General features: G+C 42.9%; 1 long non-coding RNA gene across 1 annotated transcript; it reads right to left on the bottom strand.

Moving 5' to 3' along the window:
* Positions 1-5,451: 5,451 nt before the first annotated feature.
* Positions 5,452-13,354, bottom strand: LOC120885329 (uncharacterized). Its single transcript, XR_005727871.2, has 3 exons — positions 13,041-13,354; positions 12,023-12,610; positions 5,452-11,254 (listed from the first exon to the last, which is right to left on the bottom strand). It is a non-coding gene; the product is annotated as an uncharacterized LOC120885329 (long non-coding RNA).
* Positions 13,355-13,429: the final 75 nt, after the last annotated feature.

Genomic DNA, 13,429 nt, shown 5'->3' with positions numbered 1-13,429 from the left:
CTGAGAGTTGAACCCAGTTCCTTACGTGTGCTAGGCAAGCGCTCTACCACTGAGCTACAACCCCAGCCCAAACCCTGATTTTTGACAGATAAACTGAGTACTGGTAAAGCATTCTTCTAGGGCACTCTGGTCTATTTCAGTAACCTATTTGATTTCATCTTCCTAATTTGATATTTGAAATATTTTTAATTTTGTTTCTGTTTGTAGCAAAACACATTGAATCTGGATTTGAGTCCCTGCACAATTACTAGCATATTAACTTTGTCAAGTAGCTTTTTTCTTTCTAAGGAAAGAAAGCGGAGAGAAAGAAATGAGAAATAGGGCTGGGGATGTGGCATGTGTGTGGCCCGAGTTTGATCCTCAGCACCACATACAAACAAAGATGTTGTGTCCGATTGAGCCACATCCCCAGCCCTGCTCTTCTTCTTGACAGAGAAAACAGCTAGCTTATCTGCATGCATCCTTTTCTCCTGTTACAATAGAGAAGGTCATCCTCTTACTGTCTTAAGTTTATCATTCCCTGGAAGTGTATCTTTCTTCTTAGGGATTATCCTCTTCTCTGTAATCTTAAACCTTTCCCTATAAGATCCTTTTCATTAGTGTTTAGGTGAAACCAACCTAATTTATTTGAGATGGAGCCTTACTGTGTTGCCCAGGTTGGCACCACGCTTCTGGGCTCAAACAGTTTCACCTCAGTCTCTTAAGTAACTGGGACTATAAGTGTGTGGCACTGTGCCAATTTTAAAATCAGCTAACTTAAATTGAATACTTACACAAGCTATTATAAAAGTATTGTTTGTATGATGGCATGTGTTAGCTTTCTGTCACTGATATACCTTTGATAATCAACCTGAGTAGAAAGGCTTATTTTATTTTGGCTTATAGTTTTAAAGTTTTGGATGTTTCAGTCTGTGATCAATCAGCCCATTGCTTTTGGGCCTGTAATGAGGCAGCACATCTTGGCAGGGAGCAAGCACATGGTAGGATACAGTCTCATCTCATGGCTAGAATGTGAAAAAAGAGACCAAGGTCTTACAATTTCTTGAGGCCACAGCTCCACTGACCTGAAGACTTCCTATAAGGTACCTCTTAAATGTTCTACCCCCTCCCTGTAATGCCAAGCTAGGAACCAAACCTTTACCACATGGGTCTTTGGGGGATATTTCAGACCCAAACTATAGCAAAGCATCTGAAATAAATTAGTGATCATATAACATGGTATGAAGTCTTGAGTTCAGGTGGTGTTCCAACCTTAGCTCTGTCAATCCCCCAGGTGCCACAGACCAAGAATTTTTCTGTTTCCTGGAACTGACATCTATGGGAGAAAGCCATCTGAGACATGGCTTTAGGACTTAGTGCCCAAATTTGAAATACAGAATTCAAAATTTTTGGGGGGGCGGGGGGCTGGGGATGTGGCTCAAGCAGTAGCGAGCTCGCCTTGCATGCGGGCGGCCCGGGTTTGATCCTCAGCACCACATACAAAGATGTGTCTGCCGAAAACTAAAAAGAAATAAATATTAAAAAAATTCTTTATCTCTCTTTAAAAAAATAAATAATTTTTTTTTTTTTAAAGAATATAACGTTTATGGGCTGGGGTTGTAGCTCAGCAGTAGAGCGCTCGCCTAGCACATGTATTCGAGGGCTTGGGTTGGATCCTCAGCACCACATGAAAATAAATAATAAAGGTATTGTGGGGCTGGGGATGTGGCTCAAGCGGTAGCGCGCTCGCCTGGCGTGTGCGGCCTGGGTTCGATCCTCAGCACCACATACAAACAAAGATGTTGTGTCCGCCGAAAACTAAAAAATCAATTTTAAAAAAATTCTCTCTCTCTCTCTCTCTCTCAAAAAATAAATAAATAAATAAATAAAGGTATTGTGTCCAACTATATCTAAAAAGTAAATATTGGGGCTGAGTCTGTGGCTCAGCAGTAGTGTGCTTGCTTGGAATGTGTGAGGCACTGGGTTCCATCCTCAGCACCACATAGAAATAAATAAATAAATAAGTGTCATTGACAACTAAAAAATATTAAAAAAACATAAATATTAAAAAAGAATTTAACCTTTATTTATTTGTTGTTTATAGTTTTTAATGTGGTGCTGAGGATGGAACACAGGGTCTCACCTGTCCTAGGCAAGCACTCTACCACTGAGCCATAACCCCAGCTCCAGAATTAATATTTTACTGCTGAAGTTTATACTTGTGATCATACCAGGTATCATCTCATGTATAAGAGTAAAGTCTAATTTTGAGTGAGAATCAAAGTTTAGGGTGTATGTTCTGAAAAATGGTGAGAAGCCTGTGGTTTTTAAGTTTGTTTTTTTTTAAACTACATTGTATCTTGGGAATATTATGGATTATTGAAGGTCAGTTGAATCCCCTTTTATTATTTATAATTAAGAAATGTTCAGTATCAAGAAAATAGCAAGTTCCGATAATGCTAAGTGAAGTTAGCCAATCCCAAAAAAACAAATGCCAAATGTTTTCTGTGATATAAGGAGGCTGACTCATTGTGGGGTAGGGAGGGGGAGCATGGGAGGAATAAACAATTCTAGGTAGGGCAGAATTGTGGGAGGGGAAGGGAGGGGGCAGGGGGTTAGCAAGGATGGTGGAATGTGATGGACATCATTATCCAAAGTACATGTATGAAGACACGAATTGGTGTGAATGTACTTTATATACAACCAGAGATATGAAAAATTGTGCTGTGTATGTGTAATAAGAATTGTAGGGGCTGGCTTTGTGGCTCAGAGGTAGAGTGGATGCCTAGCATGCATGAGGCACTGGGTTCGATCCTCAGCACCACATAAAGTAAAAAAAAGACATGTACACCTATAACTAAAAATAAATATTAAAAAAAGAATTTTAATGCATTCTGCTGTCATTTATTTTTTAAAAATCAATTAAAAAATTAGAAAATAGCAAGTTTGCCAGGTGCGGTGGCACACGCCTATAATCCCGGTGGCACGGAAGGCTGAGGCAGGAGGATCACAAGTTTGGGACAAGCCTCAGCAACTTAGCAAGGCCTTAAGCAACTCAGCAAGACTCTGTCTCAAAAAAATAAAGAAAAAGGGCTGAGGATGTGGCTCAATAGTTAAGTACCTCTGGGTTCAATCCCCCATACAAAAAACAACAAGAATACCTGTCCAAATACATTTAAAACACAAATGTAGGGAGGAGACAGACATAATAGAAAGAAGGATCCATGTTGGAACATCCAGATGAGTCAGATTGGCTCATTTTCATTAATCATAAACTCATTTAGTGCTCTGTCCTACTGGCTTTACGTGCACTCTCAAATCAGGTATGGAGAGTGACAGACAATAGGTTAAAGAAGGAAAGATGAGCTGTTATGTACTGTTGGGGATGTAGGGGGTAGTAAGCCAAATGATGACTTTTATGGTTTGGATCTGCTGTGTCCCCCAACATCTCATGGTGAAAGCATGGCCCCCCTGCCCAATGTATATTCAGATGTTAGGCTTTTAGGTAATGATTGAATCATGAGGGCTCTAACCTCACCAGTGGAATAATCCATTTGATGGCTAAATGGACTATTAAGGGGTAGGACCTAGTTGGAGGAAATAGGTCACTGGGGACCAGCCCTGGAAGGATTTATCTTCTCCCCAGCCTCTTGCATGTTCCTTCTCTATTTCTCTCTCCACCCCATTCCTTCCTCCTTCTCAGGTGCCATGGGCTGAGCAGCTTTCCGCTCCATGCCGTCCCATCATGGTGTTCTGCTTCACCTCAGGCCCAAAGCAATGGGTCTGGCTGAAACTGTGAGCCAAATCAAATCTATCCTCCTCTAAGCTGTTGTTTTTCTGGAGGGTACTGGGGATTGAAGTCTGGGGTACTCAACCACTGAGCACAACCCCAGTCCTGTTTTTTGTATTTTATTTAGAGACAGGGTCTCACTGAGTTGCTTAGCACCTTGCTTTTGCTGAGGCTGGCTTTGAATTCATAAGCATCCTGTCTACTGGAATTATAGGTGAGTGCTACCGTACAAGGATTTTTTTTTTAAGGTAAACTTAACTAGAAATGCTAGGTTTTTTTTTCTTTCTATATTTGGTTGTAGATGGACACAATACATTTATTTTATGTATTTGTTTTTATGTGGTTCTGAGGATCAAACCCAGTGCATCACATGTGTTAGGCAAGTGCTCTACCACTGAGCCACAACCACAGCACCATCTAAGCTGTTCTTGTTAGGTATTTGGGCCACAATGATGAAAACATGGCCAACATGACTGGAATGATAAACTCTAGAATCGTGGGCTGTTTCATCCATGTTGTTCATTCTCTCAGATCCTCCTGAACCCATGTGAGGGCTTTCTGTATCAAAACCATGGCAGCCTGTTTAGAATACAAAGATCATCCACAGAGGTCAGATTAATGATGTATCTTTCTGGTCTAACAGTCTCTCTCTGATGGGCACAAGGAGACCATGGTTATCCTAGTAGAATTATGGGATCAAATTCATTATGACTTTGAAGCATTTACTAAGCTCATCACTTTTACACTCATTTAATCTACATGGCTTTATATATTTCACTGCCATTTTACAGATGAAGACAACAAACTTTAAGAACTGCTGACCCAGGGTTATAATATATAAGTGCTGGAGCTGGGATTCACCACTTGCTCAAACAGCCCAGGTTCCCCTTAACCCTGGCATATTATCCAACAGACTGCTGTAAAGACCTTTGAAATAGATTCCTATTTTCACTTTCTTATAATAACTTTGAAAGCCACACTCTATTGATTTAGCACTGGTGGCTCCTCCAAATTTGCTTTATTCAATTTTAGGAGGCCCTTCCTGCCAAAATGCCTACTTTCTGACAAGGTGGGGGTCATTTTCTCTCCCCTCTTTTGCCTGCTCAGGGAATATATTTATGGCCAGCTCAGATAGATAGAAAAGCTGGTAAAGGTTTCAGAGATATTTCTTGGTTTTAAGGCCAATTTTGGGAAAAAGGAATCTAGTTTCTATGACTCATTTTGTGGAAGAGGAATTTTAGTTTCTGAGAATAAGAAATATCCAATTTCCAAACCATATTTTCCATCTTGAACAAGAAGCCAGTCTATTTATACCAACTGCTTCCTTTAAAACTTACAAAGGGCCTTTCCTGCCTTCGTATGGGCAGAACCTCAAGCTCTAACCACTCTATGACCTCCACCCTCCATCTTTCTGTGGAGCATAGACGGACCCAATGTGCGAGATCAGATGAGACGTGTGTCTGAACCATGAGCCATAATCGCCAGTGCCCATGTGCACACAATAGCAAAACCATCAAACTGCCTGATATCTCCTCAAAAGCTTATCCAGGAACCCTATCAAGTGTGCTGTTTCTCTTAGGCTCAAACATAGGCATAGTAAATCCTCATTCCTTTGATATTGTTTGCTTCTTAATGATTTCTGTCTTGAAGTGAGCAAAAGAACCCGGGGATGATTGGCAACATTCTTGGTGACCCAGCTGGACCTCTCACTTTAAAGGATCCCAAAGAAGAGAACTGACAACAGCAGCAGCCTGTGTGGAGCTGCCTCATGGCTGACAAAGTGGCGCGTACAGCTTTGTTTCATGTCATCACAACCAGTGGGTTCTGCTCTGGCCATCCTCAGCTTGAATGACACTGCTGCTTTCTGTTTGACTGCTTCCATCCTTTGTTTGGCTTCTCTTATACTTACCTTTTAAATTCTGTTTATTGTTTCTGTTCTGGTTTAAAGTTTGAGCCTTGCATCCTACAGTAGACACCTTCAGGGAGGGTGGATTTGGGCTGCAATGGCCCCAGTCTTGATTGTCCTGGTATTTTAGGCTGCAGGAGGGTTTCACCTTTTTGGTAGTCTCTGCAGGCACTGTTTTGGATTCAGTTGTAGTTCTGCCCTGAACCTGACACACCCTGTTTTACGAGTGCCTTTGATTCTTCCTGTTATTTTCTTCTCCATGTCTTTATTTGTGGGGACCTGAAACTTGTCAGATCTTGTGCCATTTCGCTGTTCCTGTGTGGTTAATGTCTGTACTCTCTGGGAGATGGCCCTTGGGAGATCCTGAGACCCTGTCTTTCCTCTTTGCTTGTCTTATAAAACACCTTCTTTCCTGCTTTTCAGTTGAAAGAAAGCATGAACTTGAACTCAGCAGATCTTGGACTTAGTATAAGAGCTTCTTGAGGATTTCTTAAAAGTTTCTGGACACCATCAATAGCCCAATGGGAAGCTTATTTCCCCCTTTTCTCTTTCCTCTCTTACCTATTTATTTTATTTTTTTTGCCAACATCTCTGTTCACAGGCCTCATGGAACCAGAAAAGTCACATACCCACCTTGAGTCCATTCTTGAGGTTTTACATCTATCACCTTGACCTCTGATTGTTGGTCACTGACTATAAAGATATCAGACATTTTCTGAGCATTCTGAAAGACTCACCCCTTGGCTATCTGATAGCTAATTGGGACTAATTTGAACTTGATGGTCTCAAGAAAAATAAATGATTTCTCTCCCACCCAAATCGTCTAGCCTCAATACAAGCTGGGGGACCATGTGCATTGGCTAATAAAAATAGGTCCCTAAACTATACCACCATCTTCCACCTCTAACCATTCTGTAAGAAGGAGAAAAAGTAGACAGAAATTCTCTATGTCCAAATCTTTATGAAGCTACATTAGGTCCTGGACTGAGGGACTCCTTTTGGGTCTCTGTGGCTGTAACCTCTAAGTCTGCTAAGTCTACAGACCCACCACCCAGACATTCTGATTGACTCTCACCTCCACCCAGTGCCCTGCCAGCAGCCTAGTCCCTCTCCTCAGAATCCTGCACCCCCTTCACATCCAGCACAAAGATCTACTCCACTCCCTTCAGCACTGCCCTTTGTATCTCCTGAACCAACTGACAGCTCTTTCCTGGCTCCTTTCCCACTTCATCCAAAGTGGAAGCCTCTTCCTCTCAGTCTCTCAGACCACCTAATCCACCCATTCCATCTCTAATGGAACTGAGGTCAGGAAACAAGAGGACACCCATCCTACTCAAGGGAATCTGTTCCTCCTATGGGAAGTGTCAGATGGAGGTGGAAAAATGATTAGGTGCATGCCCCCTTCTTAGTAATGGACATGGCCCCAAATAAGGAAAAGTTTAGGAACTTTTCAGACAACCCTAATAGATTCAGGGATGAGTTCCTTAAATTGAGTTTGACCTTTGTCTTTGCTTGGAGGGATATGATTGCAGTAGTAATTGTACTCTTAATGAAAAGGAATGGATTCTTAAAAAGGTTGTTGAAGCAAATGGTGCTGGGAAAACTAGAAATCCATAAGTTTTAGCAGAATTAAATTGAACCTCTATCTCTCACCCTGCACAAAACTCAACTCAAAGTGGATCAAGAACCTAAGCATTAGACCAGAGACCCTGTGCCTACTAAAAGAAAATGTAGGCCCAATCTTCCATTATGTTGGCTTAGGATCCAAATTCCTCAACAAGATTCCTAAAGTGCAAGAAGTAAAAAGAATATAAGTAAATAAAATAAAATAAAAGGTTGTTGAAGTAGCTTACAGATTAAGTAGACAACACCATGGAATATAATGTCCAATAACCTGAGGAATGTGTGGTTCCAAGTGTAGACCCTAAATGGGACTCCCAGGAGCGCATCCAAGAGCTAGAATAGAATATCTTACAACCTTTGTTTCTTTTCTTTCTGGTACTGGCGGTTGAACCCAGGGGTGGTTTACCACCGAGCCACATCCCCAGCCCTTTTTATTATTACTATATTTTAAACTTTGAGACAGGGCCTTCTTAAGTTGCAGAGGCTGGCCTTGAACTTGCAATTCTCTTAGCTTCCTTGTCGCTGACATTACAGGCATGTGCTACATGACTGGCTCTAACCTGTGTTTCTAAGGGAATGAAGTGATGCCTAGTAAACCTGTTATTATGACAAATTTGAGGTTACCCAGGAAAAGGAAAAAATCCTGTGGTGTGCTTAGGACACCCTATGAGAGGCCTCCTAAAAATACACCAATACTGACCTGGAGTTGGTGGGAGGGGAAGCTTGGATGATTATACATTTTATGACAAAAGCTGCCCCAGATATCTGAAGGAAAGTGTAAAACCTTAGGTAGGACCCCAGGCTCTGCTGCTGGCCTTGGTGGGGGATGCCTGTCGAGAGCCACCTGTGGACTAGGTGTGAACTAAAATCAGCATAGTAGCCAGTGAATAGGAAAATCTGGTGTTTGGGAACTTCCCATGGCAATCCCAGAGGGCAAGACTGCCCCAATACATGTGAATTTCTAGTCAGCTTTGCCTGGTCCCACATAGCACCAGAGATGGGATGACTTGCCGCAGCCACACAACCTTTCAGAGATGGGTGTGACCTGCCAAGATGCCAATCAACCTGTTGACAGCAAGACGTTAGGAAGCAAGACCTCAGGAAGCAAGACCTCACCCCTGAAACCTTATCCCTGCCTTTGATATACCCCTTAAAAAAACAATGGGAGACATTTTCTAATTATTCAGCTCCAGCTTGTGTGTGGGTTGGACCTATCAGGTGCTCCAAGCTCCTTAAAACTATTTTTCTGACTCTGCATCTTATTTCTTCACTAAATATTTAATTTTCTCTGGTGGCTTATACCCTCCTGGGAAGGAAGAAGGAACCCCAGGCAAGGCACTGGCAGCCTCATGATAGAGGCCTTCAGGGTATATAACAATAAAGACAGGGCAGAGGAGGCCAAGAAGGGTAGAAAACTAGGAAAAAATATATACTCTTGACTACCCTGATTTGGCCACAAACTGAGGTTAACATACAAAGCTCCCAAGATCTACAGTCAGCCTCCAGTGCAAGCTGTGATGCCAAGGTCAAAATCAGTGAGCATACTGACAAAAGAAAGGGCACTTGAAGAGGATTTGTCCTCATCATCCCTGAGAAGGCCAGCTGGGCAGCAGCCCACGTCCAAGCATGGTCCCCCAAGTGGGAAAATTGGCACTTGGATTGAAGAGGCCTGAGTCCTGCTCTCTTCCAATGTCGGCTTGCATGATGATGGTTATAGATGGGCAGCTTAAGATGAGAAGTTTTACTTTTCCCCTCAGTTGTAAAGTTGGGTCTACAGCCATTGCCCAGTCCTTCCTGTATGTTTCAGAATGCCCTATACCCTTGTTAGGGAAGGATCTTCTTAGTAAACTGGGTGCTTCTATTTTCCTAAAGGAAGAATAGATAACAGGTTGCTGCAGAACCAGGATAAGGAATTCATCTACCAGTCCTCCTTGACAGCCCCAGTTCTAAACTCCAGCACCTTCCTGACAACATAAAGACTCAATGCAGGCCTCAGTTTGGAATACTGACTTTACAGATATGCTATAAATATAGACACGGTTTAGGTACAACTGAAATCTGGAACAGACCATTCTTGGAAAAGGCCATACCCTCTCGAACCTGAAGTTCTAAAAGAATCCAACAACTGTTGCAGAGGTTCTTAAACACGGGCTCATCAGGCCTTCTGATCTTCTGGCAATATTCTATCTTGTTTAAAAAAAAAAAGCTTGTAGGGAAATAATGATTTGTTTCTCACCTCTATGGTTAAAGAAGCAGACATCACCATATAGTCCTTAAATTTTACACCCTCACCCGAGTCCATACAGGGGAGGTGACAGAATTGCTTTTGTGTAAATTATGTAATGCAAATTTTTTAATCTTCGCCTTAATACTTTTTTATTTTGTTTTATTTTGAATGGTCAGCCATTGTGGCCCCCCTTTTTGTCCCCCAACTTGAGATGTATGAAGGCTTTTGGTCTCCCTGGGAGTGGGCTAAGGTGTGGAGGCAGCCAGGGCTTACCTGTACACTGACTTGAGACCAATTCAATAAAAGTGTGTGGGAAGCCATTCTGACACGTGATTGGGCGGCTCCCGTTAAGGGTCTGAGGCGTTCTGGCTGTGTCGGAACTTTCCCGGCCCTTTCCTGATGAGAGAACCCGACCGTGTAGGGGTGTGACTAACCACTGACCCTGGGGGCCCAATCACTGACCCTGACCTTGGAGTGCGGTCCCCCCTCAACCTTCATTGGATGGAATTCTCCCCTGAATCTCTTGTTCCCCAATAAAAAGCTACTCCTAGGCGTGCTCTCTCTCTCTCTCTCTCTCTCTCTCTCTCTCTCTCTCTCTCTCTCTCTCTCCTGCTAGCCCTACGTAATCCTTGCTGCCCTGTTGGGCGGTTAGAGGAGGGAACCAGAGAGGGGAGCCGTCTCGGACCTGGTCATAGAAAAAGGTAACTGAGTCTGTGTGTTTTATTTCGATCTCTTCTAGCTAACTTTTATGCCAAGAACCTCATTAATGAAACCATTGCGCTGGCCACATGGTGGAAAAGTGCACACCTTAAAACAAAAAAAATTTACACCCTGCTCACCCAGGTCTTTTAGAATGCCCAATACTTGACAGTCCTAGATCTAAAAGATGCTTTCATTTATATTCTCCTCCACTAAGAATCACAGTAACAGGGCTGGGGTAGTAGCTCAGTGGGAGAGCACTTACTAAGCATATGAGAGGAACTGGGTTCCATTCTCGGCACCACATTAAAAAATAAATAAAATCGTGTCCATCTATAACTAAAATAAATCTGTCTATCTAATCTATCTATCTATTTATATCTCACAGTATCAGGTACAGTGGCACAAGCCTGTAATCCCAGCTAGTTGGGGGACTGAGGCAGGAGGATTACAAATTTGATGCCAGCCTGGGTAGCTTAGTGGGCACAAAATAAAAAGTAAAGTGGGCTGGGGATGTAGCTTAGTGGTAAAGTACCTCTGGTTCAATCCCTAGTCTTGTGGGAAAAAAAAAAGAAAAAGAAAATGAGAAAAGGCTGGTGGGGTGGAGTGATAATAGGGAACCCCTCTTGTGGGAGGCCATCCTTGAACGTGATTTGAGTTACCTCCCTGGCTGGGTGAGAGGTGCTTGGACACAGCAGTGTTAAAGCCACCCCACACCCTGTCCCAGGTATGAGGGCTTGTCCGTGCAGAGGTGTGCCTGGCCACTGGCCTGAAGACCCAATCGCTTCTGTAAATCTCGCCACTGCATTAGGTGGCTAGAGGTGGGAGCTAGGAGAAGCTGTCTCGGAGCTGGGAATAAAGGTAAATGAGAGTCTGTCTCTTTAATTTAAAACTCACTAGCAATTTTTATGCATTGAACCTTCTTTTATGAAGCTCGCGTTGGTCGCATGGCAGACCCTCTGCTGAGATGAAGATTACTAGAAGGCATCGAAGTCCTCAAAGCTTGTCCAGGCCCCTGCATTAAGACTCCCTGACAAGGAGCAAAATTCAGAACTATTCAGTGACACACATTGCTTGGAGACATTTACTTACTAAATCATTTCCAAAGCTCTTTGGCTGAACAATATCCTTGTGGAAGTTCATGGCCCATTAACAAGGCCATGCTCTCTTCCCCCAGTATCATGGGTACACAGAGACCTAGAGGCCAGGAATAATTCAACTGTTCTTTCTAGTCGTGCACCCCATGGCAAGGTCTGGCTATGCCGCCTCCCTGCAAATACCCACCTGGCCACAAACTCTACCACCTCCTTCCTTGATGAGACTCTAGCCTATGATTATACTGATGACCTGTGGCTCAAAAGTGATTACACTCTGGGATTTCTTGCTCCCTCAGAAATCTCCATATTTTACCCAAACCCACTTCTTTTATATTGTAATAAGGAGGCTATAAGCCTTATCTTGGCAGGCAAAAGGGTCACAGTAGGTATGGATGCACCATGGGGAGGGTTGGCCAATCGTGAAACTACCCTGCACAATCTAACCACAATTGAAATAATCACCCAAACACCCATGAGACTATTACAGGACTAAAGTTTCCTTAATTTCTTAGCAAATTTGGTTCTTGACAACAGTCTAGCACTAGATTATCTCCTGGTAGAACAGGGTGGCATGTCCTGTCACTAGTACTTTCTGCTGTATTTTGATAAATACTTGTACTTAGGACAAGTTGAGGTAAACATTAAAAGGATATGTGATCAGACCCAGTGGGTTTACAGGAAAGCTGTAAGGGATGCTGTACCTGGCATAATAACGTGGTCTCTATCCTTTCTTCGACCTCTGTTAATTTTCTTACTGTTAATGTTCTTTGTTTGGTCCTTATGTTATAAACCTCTTGGTTAAATTTATTTCCTTGAGGTTATAGCAGCTTCAGGTCAAACTGAAGATGATGTAAGGTTTTCAACAAATACCTTCAAAAGAGGAATTGGGACTTTATTTGCCATTAGAATAGCCAGCAAGAGATTTTTCCACCTCCAGTTACCAGAGGTTCGATGTCCTCAGTCAGCAAGAAAGAGCTAAAGATACTTTTGTTCATGACTCCTTAAGATTAAGGAGAATAAAATGTCTCATGGCAAATGAGAATAAGAAACTGTCAAGTTCCCAATCATGTTGTCTGTTTTTCAGAAGCTAATTTGGCTGAATTTACACTACCTGCCTTCTTTAAAGCTTGTAAAGAGGTTTTCCAGCAGCCTCTGGACAGCTATATTATCTGTTGTATGATCTTCCTGGGATGACAGTAATGAGCCTTCGCTATCTTCCAGATGAGCAGACCCAACATGCATGAGCCAATAACCAATCACCATGCCAGTGTAGACCTGATCCACGGTGCCTAGAGAAAAGATCAGATGAAACGTGTGTAGAAATCCTGAACAGTAGGCAACAACAGTAGTGTGGCCTGCACACACAACCACCAACCCATAAAAACTTTGCCTGATATCTCTTTTAAAAGCGGGTCCAGGAACCCTATCCGCGGTGCTGTTTCTCTCTAATTCAAGTACAAGCCCTAATAAAGCCTCATTGCTTTGGTATGATTTGCCTCTCTGTAACTTCTCTCTTGGAGTAAAAGCCCCCTGGGCTGTTCGTCAACATTTCTATGGCTTGCTTGGGGGTAAGGGAGAGACCTTGGTTCTGAGGCTGCTTCTGAAGAGGCCTTCCAATGTCTCTCAGTTCAAAAGACTCAGCATGCCAGAGTGCCATACTTGGGGGATTGTTTTCTGAGACCCTACCTTAGTTAAAATGAACCAACAAAAGACTCCTACCTTGAGCAAACAGGTACGGCTAAGACCACAAATGTAGCATATTCAGTTATAAGAACTGTCCTTTAGACATTTCTAAGTTAATGTGAAATTCTAATTTCACTGGGTTTATCCTGATTCTAGTTGGCAACCCTTGCTAGAGTAGCGTGTAAAGTAAGAGATTTGACGATCTGCAGCTTCCAAAGGTCCTGCCTCTTCACAAGGTGCCTGAAGGCGATTTCAGGGCCTGTCTTTGGAAACGCAGGGTGGAATCTCCTCGGGCTGGAGAAGTGCCTGCTGCCCACACAGGTGCTGACTTGCACGCAACGAATGGGAGCACAGACCTCTGCTGGAGCCCTCCTCTGGACTTCCGGGTCAGGAGAACTGAAAAAGACCTGCGGCATCTGGGGCTG

The sequence above is a fragment of the Ictidomys tridecemlineatus genome, chromosome 1 (assembly GCF_052094955.1).
Source record: "Ictidomys tridecemlineatus isolate mIctTri1 chromosome 1, mIctTri1.hap1, whole genome shotgun sequence".
Classification (NCBI taxonomy): domain Eukaryota; kingdom Metazoa; phylum Chordata; class Mammalia; order Rodentia; family Sciuridae; genus Ictidomys; species Ictidomys tridecemlineatus.
Note: the sequence above shows the minus strand (reverse complement) of the source record. Positions and strands in the feature narration are given on the sequence as shown.